A 15,916-nucleotide genomic window follows, 5' to 3' on the forward strand; every position below is an offset into this window, starting at 1 on the left:
TACAAAAATCAGCTGGGTGTGGTGGCATGCGCCTGTAATCTCAGCAACTTGGGATGCTGAGGCAGGACAATCGCTTGAACCCAGGAGGCAGACGTTGCAGTGAGCTTAGATCACGCCACTGCACTCTAGCCTGGGCGACAGAGCAAGACTTCATCTTAAAAAAAAAAAAAAAAAAAAAATCCAGACTTCTAGCTTGTCTCGAAAAATCAGGAGGTATGGCAAGAATGGGCTCAAATTCCTGCATGGTAACAGTCAGCAGCCCCCACATGGGCTGTGGCCACCCCTCCTGCAGAGCTCTGTGGTGTGTCTGGGCTAAGAGTGGGGCTGGGTTCAAACCCTGGACCCACCACTTACCAGGTGGCATGACCTCAAGCAGGTTACCTGACCTCTTCTGTGCGTCTGGGCAGCGGCAGTACCTATGTCCTGATCTTGTTGTGGGGATTTGCTGAGCTTCGGTCTGTGTAAAAGGCCAGAAGTACCTGATAATTATTATTGTGGCTGCTGTTATTATCTTGACTCCTCTCTGCCCAACCCTGGGAAGCATTCATTTGCTTGCTCTGTGGGTTGGAAGAAGGAAGGCTCATCGCACCCTGGGGATTGATGGATTTTTTAGAGGAGCTGTCTTTTGAATTGGGCCTGAACCTGCCTGAGGGAAGAGCCATGCTAGGCAGGGGGACAGCAAAAGTAAAAGCGCAGAGGTGGAAGTTGTGCACCGTGTCAAGTGGCTGTCAGCAGAGTCCTTTTATGACTGTTAAGGGGTTTTCTTTTGTTTCTGTGTGAGTTGCAGATGGGTTTGGGCCTTGGTGCACGTCAGTGTCTTGGACCCCTGAGGAAGGATGTCATCACCCCCAGGTTGGGCATGCACAGTCTTCTTCAGGACAGCAAGATTAACCCACTGAGCAGGCTGTGGGCAAGGTCATTGTGGGGTCCAAACAGAGACATGGGAAGGGTCAGAGGACCCTTCTGTGTCATTACAGGAGTGGGAAGTGGAATGGCCCTAAGATGTCCCCTGGGACTCGACTATGACAAAACCTTGTCCCTCAGCAGAAGAGAATCTAGAAAATCTATCTGGCGGGGTCCTGGAAGTGGGTGAGGTGTGGGGTGGGGTAAGAAGGGGTTGTGCAAGACTGGAGTGGTGACCCAAGGGAGGCCCAGAAGACGCCTTGAAGGGGAGCACAAAGACGGGGAGGAGAAGCCTCCAGTTTCCCTGTGGCTGGAGCAGGGGAGGGTTTGGGGGCCAGGTGCATGAATGGACCCCAGCTCCTTTTTGGGTGGCAGCAGCCATGACAAGGGACTGTATTAAACTTCAAAATGCAGAACTCTAGAGTAGCCTGTGTCTATGCTGATTTTAAGTTCTGAATTTTCTGGTGGTCCTTATTATATGAGACATATTCCCCACAAATCAGCAATACCCTATAATTCTATAGTTTCCACATCCCAATGACACGTCTCTGATTGTCTCACACTTAGAAGTAATACCAAAAAATAGCCTTTGAGGAGTCCCATGCCCTGGGGTTTTATTTGGAAGGTAAGGTCACTGTATTTATGTATCAGCCACAAATACTTGAATGAGAATGAAAATTCCTAAGGATTTGCCATTTCCGGCTGATGGCACTAGATCCCTTGGAAATGTCCCATGTCATAATATGCCAACACATTTAGAATTTTCAACAGTCATGGAAACAAACAGGTGCTTGGGGCAGCTAAAAATAACCACCCTGGGAAGTGAAAGTGGGGCAGCACCAAGGAGCTAAGGTGGGCAGTATTGCGCTTTCGGGAGAGGTCAAGACTGTGGAGAGAAGGCCAAGAAAAGAAAATTCTGCCCATGACCCTCCTCCCAGCACCCAGGAGTGTGTTTTCTTTTCTCAGAATCTCTCTCCAATGTGCTAGCTCTTTTTGTGTCATCTCAACTGAAACATCTCACAGCTCCAACCCACTGCCCCCATATCTTGCATAGCTTTCTGTCCAGATTTCTGAATTAAAGACTGGATCCAGAGAGTGTCCCACTGTGCATGGATGGGGGGCTTCCTCCCACCCCAGTGAGATGCTCCTGCTGCCATTCTCACTCTGGAACACCCCGACTTAGCCACCAAGGACCTCCGGGGTGGTGAGAGGCGTGAGGGATGATCGGGGAGTGCTGTGCTCAGCAGCCTGAACTGTGTCAGGGAGCCCAGGCATTCCAGCCCGTGTCATCCTCTCCCTCCCGTGAAGAGCCATAGCCACATCCTCCATGCCCTGCTGCACTTCCTGAGGAGTGAAAGATGGTGGCTGTCAGCATGTCAAGGATGACGGGTGGCAAGAGGGGTAAACACAGCTTGTTACTACCAGATTCGATTACCGGGTGATGCTCGAAGACAAATGGCCTGGGGCCTCTTTGCCCCTTGAGGGCAAGGGCAGTCTTAGTCACCAGGAGCAGGGTCCCGTGAGGAGGCGTTAGGGATGTTGTGGAATCATCTCCCAAAGCCAGTGCCAGTTGATAGAACTAGTTGTGTTATCTCGAGTTTTCATTGTTGGTAGTTTTGAATTGGGAGCTGTGATTTGACCCTGAGAATAACCAAAACTGTACAAAAGACATGTATATTCAAAACAAGACACAATAAGGCTCAAAAACAAAACTGTCTATGGTGATAAAGGTTAGAGTAGGAGTCACCTTGGGGGCAGAGGAAAGTTGGCTGGGACAGTATATGCAAGAACCTTCTAGAATGGTTCTAGAATGTTCTGTATCTTGATCTGATGGTGGTGACACAAGTTTATACAGATGTACTAATTGAGCTGTACATTTAAGATGTGGGGAATCGCTCTGAACCTATTCTGGTAGCGGGGGGCTCCCCGAGTTTTAAAAAAGATGTGTACATTTTACTGTATATATGCTATATCTCAGTGAATAAGTAACAATAAAGAAAAAATATGCATAAAGGTGGACTGTGAACAGAGACACCTTGGCAGCATTTGAATAACTTAGCTTTTACCATATTTGGAGTTTGCTGTCCCCTGGTCCTAGGTGCTAAAAACCTGATTTGGTTCAGTCCAGACATTTAAAACACCAGCCAGCGATGGAGAGTAAAATAATGGCAAGTCTCTTCCTAGTTTGACCATCAAGAGAGTAATTTGGAAACTCCAGCCCTGTGCCCTGAAACCAGAGTCTGTCCATCCCTCTACAATTAGATGAGCTTCCTGGGGCATCAAGGTCAAGCAGATCCAGCTCTGAATTGCTGTTCTGCCACTTTAACACCAGGATCTTCTAAAAAACAGTTGCCCTCTCTCAGATTCCGTTTCTTTGTGAATTGGGTGAACTCTTGAGTGTTCTTTAGCAAAGGAGTACCTGTAACGTGCTCCACCCAGTGGTGAGTCTGTAGCAAGTGATCAATAAATGCTAAAGATGCTGATTGTCATTGTCACCACTATCACGAAATTGTGCAGCATTCCAGGGAACTCCGGGGAGCCACATACCCTCGCCAGTGATGTACCTCTACAATGGCTTCAACAAACAGTTCCCACACGATGCAATTTTTCCTACAGTTGGGCGGGCTCCAGGGTGCAGAGGCCCCCTCTGGCTTGGTAGGATGGCTTGGCTGGGGCCTTTGCTGGTTCTCAGAGCGGGAGCGTGGTCGAGTTGGCCAACAGTGTACCCACGTTGAAGCAGCTGTGCCGAACATCTGGCTCTGATTATCTGGCTGGGAATGGCCGGGGGTGGGAGCACTGTGATTTATAGATTGCTCCTTTGGCTGTAAATCCCATCTGTAATTGTGACTTCTCTGTCCCTAATTGTTTGCAGAGAAGAGCGGAGCTCAATGGCTTACAATCCCTGGCAGGGCCCAAGGCTGCTGAGGGGGAGGGATGGTGGTGGTGGTGAGGTTTGTTGCTAGGACACGGCTGTCTTTGTTTTGGTCCCTGCTCAGCAGTGTTTTTAAGGCCCTGTATACATTTCTCTGTATTGTTAATGTAATTTGTTCAGGCAGTGAACAGCCAAGTTCAGCCGAAGGAATCCGATACTCATAACAGAAACACCAGAGGCCAGGTTTTTGTGGTCAAATTAGGGTTTTGAGGCCTCTGAAGAGAATGAAATGTTGGCGCTGGGCGGGGGGACAATCTCCCTTTCTCTTCTTGTGCTGATGCTGGCCTAGGTTCAGCTTCCTTGAGGAGCTTGGCTTTGGGGCACCAAGTCCACTGTATTCAGGGCTGTGTTAGGTGGGGAGCCCGGCTGCCCTTCTCCGAGAAAGGGAATGCAGATTTTATTCAAAAGGGAAGAAAGAGCGCTAACAAAGTATGAGCAAGTTTGGGCCCTGCCTGCCCAGCCTTTCCTTCCCCTGGCTCTGGGCAGCATTTCTCCCCTCCCCCATCCCGCATCACTTGACTGGTGAGGAAATAATAGCTGGGCTCTGTTGAGAAGGTATGTGACTGTGCAAAATGCAATTTGCCCGTTTCCGCTGCCCATGAAGACCCGACAGCCCACTTGCCATCTGGGAACCTCGCCTCCTGCTGTGCTTGGAGTTTTCGGAAACGATGGATTCCAAACAACTTCCAGTGAGCGGTTGGTGATATTAACTTAACTCAGTTCATCTTACCCTTTTTATTTTGCCTCAGAAAGTAAAATAAGATAGAAACAAACATACCAGCCCACATACATTTCCATGCTTCCCTTTGCTTGTAGAATGCGTATGTTGGGAAATTAATCAGACCAACGTTAGCCCCTTCCTCCCAGCCCTGGAAGAATGCCTGGTGTGCATGCATCCCTCTCTCCAGTTAGCAATTACCAGACACCTTCTGTGGTTACCAAGGAGAGCATGATAGGGTCCCAGCCCTCCAGAGCTTACAATGTAAGAGAACAAACAGGAACGTGAGTCTTTACAATACCTGCGATGAGTGCCAACAAAGTGGAATAAAATGTCACCTGCAATACCTGAGAAAGGGGCTACTCAAGCTTGGAGAAGGAGGCAGAGGCTTTGGGGAGATGTTTGATCTGAGCCTTGCAGGAGAGAGTCCAGGCATGGGTTCTAGTACTACCTGGATGCAAGCCTTCCTCTCCCTGTGTCCCAGCAAGGAAGAGTTGCCTTCTTAATGACCCCATTCATTGTCCCCAGAATGTGGTGATTTACCAGAAGTCTTCGGAGGCAAGCCATCTCCAATTCAGAAGGGGAATCCCACGTGTGTGTTGAATATGAGGCATTGTTTAAGACACTTCCAGCCCTCACCACATTGGCAAACTAAGAGTGTCAACTTGAAACAAGTGTATACATTATGGCCATTTTCACTCTACAACAAATGTTTGTAAGTTCACCTAAGCCTGTGAACTTCCTAACTTTGATAATTACAAATATGAGGTAGATAAGATTGAAGCAAACCTGGCAAGTTATACTGACTTGCAGCTGAAGCACTCTGAGAAACAGAACAATTTGTTCACAGAAGAAGGAAATCAAGGTGTTCTACGCTCTTAATTTCCAAGGTCTTTGTTTAAAGTGAATTAGTTCAAAAGAGGGAAGATACATTCTGCTCATGTTTGATGTCACTCACTACTCATGTCGCAGTATTGGAGTGTCACAGCCTGTGTCCCAGCTTCTTCCCATGGGCACCGTGCTCTTAAGCCGTACAGACTTGGATGTTCCACTGCCGACCAGTATCCTCACCAGTGATCCCAAGATGCTGTTGAGGCACTTTTGTTTTTGAGAGTTTACTGACACCCTACCCGCCACTGAGTAGCATGTTCCTTGCCCATGATTCCCCACTGTACTCCCTCCCCCAATACCCTGTACAGGCCAAGTATCCCTTATCCAAAATGCTTGGGGCCAGAAGTGTTTTGCAGTTTTGAAACTCTTATTGGATTTGGGAATGTTTGCATTATACTGACCAACTGAGCATCTGTAACTGGAAAATCTGACATGCCCCAGTCAGCATCTCGTTTGAGTGTCGTGTTAGTACTCAAGAAGTTTCAGGTTTTGGAGTGTTTAGGAGTTTGGATTTTAGGGTTAGGGATGCTCAGCTTGTACTAGCACTAAATTAGGTCTAACCAGTTTTTATCAAAATAATTTTTTTCTTGTTTGTCTCCTTCACTAGACCATGGAATTCCTTGGGATCAAAAATCATGTCCTCTTCTCCCGTGCCTAGAAGAATGCCCAAGAGGTGTTCACTATGTATTTATAGGGTGAAATTTTCTTATATATGTCTTATATCTCTTAAGAAATTGGTTTTCCAGACAATAAATGCTCCCTTTTCAAAGCACTATAATTAACTCTAGCTGTTTGTGATTAAAAATGTTCTCAAATGCATCCCACACTTTTCTAACTTTATTTTATTTATCTATTATTATTATTATTATTATTGAGACAAGATCTTGCTCTGTCACCCAGGCTGGAGTGCAGTGGCATGATCTTGGCTCACTGCAATTCCGTCTCCTGGGCTCAAGCAATCCTTCTGCCTCAGCCTCCCAAATAACTGGGACTATAGGCACATGCCACCACACCTGGCTAATGTTTGTATTTTTTGAAGAGATGGAGTTTCACCACATTGCCCAGGTTGGTCTTGAACTCCTGGGTTGAAGGGATTTGCCCGCCTTGGCCTCCCAAAGTTCTGGGATTACAGACTTGAGCTACCACGCCCAGCCTTATCTGACTTCTAGTGGTTCCGAACATCTGTATTAAAATTATGAACTAGGAAATGTTTAGTTAAAATGTCTTTTTATTCCAATGGTGGGGGAAAAAAAGCTGGTGATAGTGTTCTCTCCTAAAGCTTTTGCATTTTTACCTCTAGGAGAGGTCCTTGGATATTTACCCAGGCTTTTCCTGACTTGATAGAAGAACTGCTTGGTTATTGGATAGCGCAGTCATCTGCAGATTAGGTGGCAGCTGACCATCTAGGCAGGGGAAAATATGAGAAATAATAAGATAAAAGGATACCCTGTGATGGGCGGTCATAATGGTGACATAAGATGTTCAGAGCCAGGAGCAGTGGCTCATACCTGTAATCCCAACACTTTGGGATGCCGAAGCGGGAGGATCACTTGAGGCCAGGAGTTCAAGACCAGTCAGGTCAACACAGCCAGACCCTGTCTCTACGAAAAATAAAATAAAATAGGCACACAACAGCTACTTGGGAGGCTGAGGTGAGAGGATGGCTTGAGCCCAAAAGTTAGAGGCTGCAGTGAGCCATGATTGTGCCCCTGCACTCCAGCTTGGGCAACAGAGTGAAACCCCATCTCAAAAAACAAATTTTTTTTTTTTTCCAGAAAAGGCTGTTGTATGCTTTCCATTGAAAGAAAGAAGCAGGATCAGAGAAATGCAGACTAAAACAATGAGATGGCAAAAGTTAAAGTCTAAGAATACTGATGTTGGCGAAGGTGTTTGTTAATAAATGACACATTTGCGTATTATGTTGAAGAATGATTTGGCAATATCTAGTAAAATCAAAGATGCACATATCTTATGACCCAGCAAATTTACTACACATGAGCACAAGGGACATGAACAAGAATATTCCTTGCTGCAACGTTTACAGTAGCATAAACTAGAAACAACATATGTGGCCATCTATGTATTAAATAAATAAATAAATTCATATAGTAGAATATAATGAATTAACTCAGGTCTACATGTATTAACATGAATAAATTCCAAAACACTCATTAGAAAAAGTAAGTGGCTAGGCTGGGCACAGTTGCTCACACTATAATCCCAGCACTTTGGAAGGCCAAGGCAGTGGGATCACTTGAACCCAGGAGTTCCCCAAGACCACATGGGCAGCATAGTGAGACCTCATCTCTTTGAAAAGAAAGAAAGAAACAATAAGGGGCTAAAAGATACCTAAAATGTAGTGCCGTGTATAAGAATGTTTGTAACTCCCAAGAGAATGATAACTGCATTTTGTTATACAGGAGAATGCCCTGGTGTTTAGGAGATGGGGGCTGAGGTATTTGAGGGTAAGGTGTTACAGTGTTGACAAATGACTTTCAAATGGTTCTGACAAATTAAAATGTGTGTGTGTGAATACATACATAGGAGAGGGAGGCAAGCAAAGACAGTGCGTGAACATGTTAATGATGATTAATCTGGATGAAGGACAGATGGGTGTTTATTGTGCTTTTCCTATAACTTTCCTTTAAAATAGAGTTTTTCAAAATAAAAAATTGAAGACGCTCATTGAGCCCATAAATTGTGGATAATACATGTGTACTGAAATATATTTAATGAAAAACATGCAGAGGTATGACAAGCAGTACCTTTAGGACAACAGTTACTTCTGGGAGGGCAGATAAATGAATGACAGATTGGATACTTAAGCTGTATCAATAACACTTCATTCTTTAAGAAGAAAAAAGACGTGGGGAGCTCTGAGATTAATATGGGAAAATGGTAAACTTTCAATCTGAGGTCCATTAGTGTCTCTACTTACTTTCTCTACTTTAAAATATGTATATATATATATATATTTTTTTTTTTTTTTTTTTGAGACAGAATCTCACTGTCACCCAGGCTGGAGTACAGTGGCGCAATCTCAGCTTACTGCAACCTCCACCTCCCAGGTTCAAGCGATTCTCCTGCCTCAGCCTCCCAAGTAGCTTGGACTACAGGCATGTGCATCTGTGCCCGGCTAATTTTTGTATTTTTGGTAGAGACAGGGTTTCACCATGTTGGCCAGGATGGTCTCGATCTCTTGACCTCATGATCTGCCTGCCTCTGCCTCCCAAAGTACTGGGATTACAGGCATGAGCCACTGCGCCCAGCCTATAGTTTTATAACTAGATGATAGTTTATTCCATAACTAAAAATAACATTTCTAAAACTTCAGAAAAGTGGGAATAAATAATTTAGTTTTCATTTTAAAATTAAAGCTTATTTTGAAAGTTATTATGATGCTTAAAAGAGAGAGAAGATATATTTTGTAGCTCTATCCACTGGAAAAGGTTAGAAACAATGATTATCTCAATAGCACTGACCAGCTCCAGTGCTCAGATTATATTCTCCAAATACCATTTCCCAGTTAAAATAAAACCAGGCTCCTGATAGAAGGAGCTGATTTGATGTATCAGCCTAGATGTATTAACCTAGAATATATTGTTATACAAGAAAGCATGAAAACTATTGAAGACCATTAGAGACCCAAGTCTACTGTTACAGACTCAGGTACTAGGACTGCTAGATCAGAAGGACTCAGCAGCCAACCTGAATAAGATGGAAAAAATGAAATAATTAGATCATCAAGAATATATTGTATTTATTAAAATCCTTAAGTTCACAATGACACCAAAAAACACAACCAAATAAACAACAACACTGGTCTCCTTTGGAGGACAACAGGGAGCTAAGTCATTATTTTCAATGTGTTAATAGAGAGACAGAATCACGCATTTATCCTGCCTGTGCTGTGTGCTGTTTGCCACTGGGCCACTAGTTGAGGAAAGTTTTTCTTACAGAAATATTTCAGCTAATAAATGAAGAAGAAATAGTCTTGTTCCCTGTCTTAGTTCATTTTGTATTGCTGTAACAGCACACCACAAACTGGGTAATTTATAAAGGAAAGATATTTACTTGGCTCACAGTTAAGGAGGCTGGGAAGTCCAAGGGCATAGTGCCGGCGTCTGCTCAGCATCTGGCAAGGGCCTTCTTGCTGCGTCGTCCTATAGCAGAAAGGCAAGAGTTTACACATGTGTGTGCACAAGACGGCAGGATGGAGGATGGGGGGCAAACTCATACTTTTATCAGGAACCCCCACAGTAAGGACATTAATACATTTATGAGGGCACAGCCCTCATAACCTAATCACCTCTTAAAGTTTCCACTTCTCAACACTGTTGCATTATGGATTAAGCTTGCAAAACATGAACTTTGGGGGACATATTCAAACCATGGCATTCCCTCTCCCCTAAATAAAGTAAAATAACATTGAACCCGAATTTGATCAAGCCTCTAGATCTAATTATTAGTTTACCAGAAATACAATTCAGAAGAACATGTTAGACTGACACCATGAGGATATGATTAGCAAAATCCAGACTTTAAAAAAAAAAAACAAAAAACACTACAGAAACAATAACTTGGTTTCCTCCATGAATAGTACGGGGGCGTGGGCAGGGTGGAAATAGGGAAAGAGAAAGACTCCTAAAGATTAAAAGGCTAAAAAAGACTAAAAGTGGCCAGATGCAGTGGCTCACGCCTATAATCCCAGCACTTTTGGAGGCCGAGGAGGGCGGATCACCTGAGATCAGGAGTTCGAGAACAGCCTGATCAACATGGTAAAACCTTGTCTCTACTAAAAATACAAAATTAACCAGGCATGGTGGCACATGCCTGTAATCCCAGCTACTCGGGAGGCTCAGGCAGGAGAATCAGTTGAAACCAGAAGGTGGAGGTTGCAGTGAGCTGAGATCGGCCATTGCACTCTAGCCTGGGCAACAAGAGTGAGACTGTCTCAAAAAAAAAAAAAAAAAAAAAAAAAGACTAAAGGCATGGTGGCTCATGCCTGAATCCCAGCATTTTGGGAGGCCATGGTGTGGATTGCTTGAGCTCAGGAGTTCAAGGCCAGCCTGGGCAACATGGTGAAACCCCACTATGGTCTCCACCAAAAATACAAAACATTAGCCCGTGACAGTGGTATGCACCTGTCATCCCAGCTACTTGGGAGGCTTAGTTGTGAGGATTTCTTGAGACAGCGAGGCAGAGGCTGCAGTGAGCCTAGATTGCAGTGCTGCAGTCCAGCCTGGGTGACAGAATGAGACCCCATTTCAAAAAAAAAAAAAAAAAGATTAAAGGCTTTAAAAAAGAATAAAAGACATAAATTGACCAATGGCAAATGTATGGACCATGCATCGGATCCTGATTGAAATAAACCATAGGGAAAAATTATTTGTAAGTCATAATATTAGAAAATTATTGTTAACCCTTAAAAACATTTTTTAGGATTTTAAAAAATTTCCTGCTTTCTAGAGATAACACATAGGAATATTTACCAATGAAGTGATAGGCTATCTGGGCTGTGTTTCAAAATAGTCTTGGGCTTACGGGTGGATGAGCAAGGAGTGGGTGGGGGATAGATGAATGGAGATGGGCCATGAGCTAGTAACTGCGGAACCTGGTGGTGGCTTAACCAGATTCATTATATTATTCTCTCTACTTTTGTGTACATTGGAAATTTTCCAAAAAGATTTGTTTTTGAGGTGGAATCTCACTCAGTCACCTAGGGTAGAGTGCAGTGGTACAGTCATAGCTCACTGTAGCCTCAAACTCCTGGGCCAAAGCAATCTTCCCACCTCAGCCTCCTGAGTAGCTGGGACTATAGGTGTGTGCCATCATGCCCTGCTAATTTTTCCAAATTTTTTGTAGAGACAGGGTTTCGAACTCCTCGCCTCAAGCGGTCCTCTTGCCTTAGCCTCCCAAAGTGCTGGGATTGCAAGCATGAGCCACCATGCCTGGCCACAAAATAAAAGGTTTTAAATATTTCATTTTTATTCACCTGTCAGAATCCCAGGTGGAAGTTAGAGTGTTTGGTGGATGGTTGAGTGTCTGAGCAGGACCCCACAGCCAAGGGGGGTTAGAGGGAGGGGCCGGCAAGGGTAGGGAATAAGTCCTGATCAGGTGAGCTGCTGGAGGTGGATGTATGGGGTGTCTGCTTCCCCAGGTAGGGCTGGATAGATATTGGTGTGCTGAGAATGAGAAGGGGGATGAAGAAAGATGCAAAATCCAGCAAGAAGTACCCAAAAGCAACCACCCACAGCAAAAAAAATGGGAGAATGAGTGATTTAACCCCACAAGGCATACACTTTCTAAGACTTTACAAATAAGAACACCTTTAGTCCCTACAGCAACCCTCTCATGAGGTACGTGCTGTTCTTTGTCCCTATTTTACCTTATTTTTTCTTTTTTTATTATACTTTAAGTTCTAGGGTACGTGTGCACAACGTGCAGGTTTGTTTCAGAAGTATACATGTGCCATGTTGGTTTGCTGCACCCATCAACTCGTCATTTACATTAGGTATTTCTCCTAACACTCTCTCTCCCCCAGCCCGCAACCCCCAACAGGCCCCAGTGTGTGATGTTCCCCTCCCTGTGTCCATGTGTTCTCATTGTTCAACTCCCACCTATGAGTGAGGACATGCGGTGTATGGTTTTCTGTCCTTGTGATAGTTTGCTGAGAATGATGGTTTCCAGCTTCATCCATGTCCCTGCAAAGGACATGAACTCATCCTTTTTTATGGCTGCATAGTATTCCATGGTGTATATGTGCCACATTTTCTTTGTCCAGTCAATTATTGATGGACATTTGGGTTGATTCCAAGTCTTTGCTATTGTGAATAGTGCTGCAGTAAACATACATGGGCATGTGTCTTTATAGTAGCATGATTTATACTCCTTTGAGTATATACCTAGTAATGGGATGGCTGGGTCAAATGGTATTTCTAGTTCTAGATCCTTGAGGAATCGCCACACTGTCTTCACAATGGTTGAACTAGTTTACAGTCCCACCAACAGTGTAAAAGTGTTCCTATTTCTCCATATCCTCTCCAGCACCTGTTGTTTCCTGACTTTTTAATGATCGCCATTCTAACTGGTGTGAAATGGTATCTCATTGTGGTTTTGATTTGCATTTCTCTGATGGCCAGTGATGATGAGCATTTTTTCATGTGTCTGTTGGCTGCATAAATGTCTTCTTTTGAGAAGTGTCTGTTCATATCCTTTGCCCACTTTTTGATGGGGTTATTTGTTTTTTTCTTGTAAATTTGTTTAAGTTCTTTGTAAATTCTGGATATTAGTCCTTTGTCAGATGGATAGATTGCAAAAATTTTCTCCTATTCTGTAGGTTGCCTGTTCACCCTGATGATAGTTTCTTTTGCTGTGCAGAAGCTCTTTAATTAGATCCCATTTGTCTATTTTGGCTTTTGTTGCCATTGCTTTTGGTGTTTTAGTCATGAAGTCTTTGCCCATGCCTATGTCCTGAATGGTATTGCCTAGGTGTTCTTCTAGGGTTTTTATGGTTTTAGGTCTTACATGTAAGTCTTTAATCCATCTTGAGTTAATTTTTGTGTAAGGTGTAAGGAAAGGATCCGGTTCTAGCTTTCTACATATGGCTAGCCAGTTTTCCCAGCACCATTTATTAAATAGGGAATCCTTTCCCCATTGCTTGTTTTTGTCACGTTTGTCAAAGATCAGATGGTTGTAGATGTGCAGTGTTATTTCTGAGGGCTCTATTCTGTTCCATTGGCCTATATATCTGTTTTGGTACCAGTACCATGCTGTTTTGGTTACTGTAGCCTTGTAGTATAGTTTGAAGTCAGGTAGTGTGATACCTCCAGCTTTGTTCTTTTTGCTTAGGATTTTCTTGCCTATGCAGGCTCTTTTTTGGTTCCATATCAAATTTAAAGTAGTTTTTTCCACCTCTTGTGAAGCAAGTCATTGGTAGCTTGATGGGGATGGCATTGAATCTATAAATTACCTTGGGCAGTATGGCCATTTTCACGATATTGATTCTTCCTATCCATGGGCATGGAATGTTCTTCCATTTGTTTATGTCCTCTTTTATTTCATTGAGCAGTGGTTTGTAGTTCTCCTTGAAGAGGCACTTCACATCCCTTGTAAGTTGGATTCCTAGGTATTTTACTCTCTTTGAAGCAATTGTGAATGGGAGTTCCCTCATGATTTGGCTCTCTGTTTATCTGTTATTGGCGTATAGGAATGCTTGTGATCTTTGCACATTGATTTTGTATCCTGAGACATTGCTGAAGTTGCTTACTAGCTTAAGGAGATTTAGGGCTGAGACAATGGGGTTTTCTAAATATACAATCATGTCATCTGCAAACACAGACAATTTGACTTCCTCTTTTCCTAATTGAATACCCTTTATTCCTTTCTCTTGCCTGATTGCCCTGGCCAGAACTTCCAATACTATGTTGAATAGGAGTGGTGAGAGAGGGCATCCCTGTCTTGTGCCGGTTTTCAAAGGGAATGCTTCTAGTTTTTGCTCATTCAGTATGATATTGGCTGTGGGTTTGTCATAAATAGCTCTTATTATTTTGAGATATGTCCCATCAGTACCTAGTTTATTGTGAGTTTTTAGCATGAAGGACTGTTGAATTTTGTCAAAGGCCTTTTCTGCATCTATTGAGATAATCATGTGGTTTTTGTCGTTGGTTTTGTTTATGTGATGGATTACGTTTATTGATTTGAGTATGTTGAACCAGCCTTGCATCCAGGGACAAAGCCAACTTGATCATGGTGGATAAGCTTTCTGATGTGCTGCTGGATTCGGTTTCCTAGTATTTTATTGAGGATTTTTGCATCGATGTTCATCAGGGATATTAGCCTAAAATTCTTTTTTTGTTGTATGTCTGTCAGGCTTTGGTATCAAGATGATGCTGGCCTCATAAAATGAGTTAAGGAGGATTTCCTCTTTTTCTATTGATTGGAATAGTTTCAGAAGGAATGGTACCAGCTCTATTTTGTACCTGTCCCTATTTTACCATTAAGGAAGTTGACACACAGATAAATTACTTGCCTAAGACAGTGGCAAGTCCTTTAAGTCACTGGCAAAACCAGGATTTGAACCTGGGCTAGCCTGGAACCTGGCTTCTTCGCTGCTGTGCCACACTGCGCTTCTCTATGTCAGTGCAACTTCCAAGTTTTTGTGGAAATCTGCGACCATAAAGTAGCTTCCTTTCCCAACTTCTCTATTTTCTTAGTTCCCATTCTCCTAATCACCCAAACTTGCTGACTTCAGCTCTTCTCTCCCTCCTGTCCCATAATAACCACTCACTCCTAGGTTCTGTGTATTCTCTAAAACTTTCCTCTGATCCCAGAGCCATCTCTTAGAAGACACAGTTTGTGGTTTTCCAGCCTGGATCACTGCGGTAGTGCCCCTAACTCCAGCTCTTCCCTTTCTGTTTATATCCTTTTCTTTCTTTCTTTTTTTTTTTTTTTAACCTCCCAGTGCACTGCTTTCTCCATGTCATTCTCGTGCTTGCAAACCTTCAAGGCATCCTCATTGACCATAGATTGAACACAAGATCTTGCTTCTGAGGCAGCGAAAACAGTCAGGGCTTGGGTTCAAATAGTACCGCTGCTGCCATTTTACCCTATGACTCTGCAGGATGGGGATGGGACTCACTCAGAGAGGCTTTAAGATCAAATGTGCACAAGCATACCTAGAGTGCCTGAGACAATACAAGCACTTGATCCCCAGAGTGAGTTGGTGCTTAACAAATGTTCACCCCGATGCTGTTTTACTGTTTTTCCAGCATCTACCTTGTAACAACTCTACCAAATCCCTCCTACTGGATATCTTTGGACTTCTCCTCCTGCCCCCACCCCTTTGCACTTAGCTCTGCTCACTGCGTTGATCTCCTCTGCTTACACTATCAAACCCCTGCTGGACTCAACTAAAGGAGCCTCTCTCCCCCTCAGGCCTTGGCGACCTGTTCTTCCCATGAACTACTAGAGTACTTGCCACTTGAACAACACCTGGGTTTTTTGGACCATTCGATTTTCAGAAAACTTGGTGGGGGAGAGGGACTGTCAGAGTAATACCCCCTCTTTTTATTTTTACTATTTATTTATTTATTTATTTAGAGACGGAGTCTCGCTCTGCCGCCCAGGCTGGAGTGCTGTGGCCGGATCTCAGCTCACTGCAAGCTCCGCCTCCCGGGTTTACACCATTCTCCTGCCTAAGCCTCCCGAGTTGCTGGGACTACAGGCGCCCGCCACCTCGCCCGGCTAATTTTTTGTATTTTTTTTTTAGTGGAGACGGGGTTTCACCATGTTAGCCAGGATGGTCTCGATCTGCTGACCTCGTGATCCGCCCGTCTCGGCCTCCCAAAGTGCTGGGATTACAGGCTTGAGCCACCGCGCCCGGCCTATTTTTATTTTTTAACCAAGTAAGCATATTAAGAGAAACAACAATCCTAATTTCATTTGAAAAAGATTATTTTTTTTTTTTTTTT

At 43.8% G+C, this 15,916-nt stretch overlaps 1 protein-coding gene and 1 long non-coding RNA gene across 2 annotated transcripts in view; both read left to right on the top strand.

Annotated features, from left to right (window-relative positions):
* TCF7L1 (transcription factor 7 like 1) overlaps positions 1-15,916 on the top strand; it is a 179,285-nt gene that overhangs the window by 79,728 nt on the left and 83,641 nt on the right. The gene's annotated exons all lie outside the window — the stretch shown is intronic.
* LOC111551136 lies at positions 1,714-6,222 on the top strand. The gene is made up of 3 exons (XR_002734280.1): positions 1,714-1,755; positions 5,082-5,268; positions 6,052-6,222. It is a non-coding gene; the product is annotated as an uncharacterized LOC111551136 (long non-coding RNA).

Source organism: Piliocolobus tephrosceles, chromosome 15 (assembly GCF_002776525.5).
Source record: "Piliocolobus tephrosceles isolate RC106 chromosome 15, ASM277652v3, whole genome shotgun sequence".
Lineage (NCBI taxonomy): Eukaryota > Metazoa > Chordata > Mammalia > Primates > Cercopithecidae > Piliocolobus > Piliocolobus tephrosceles.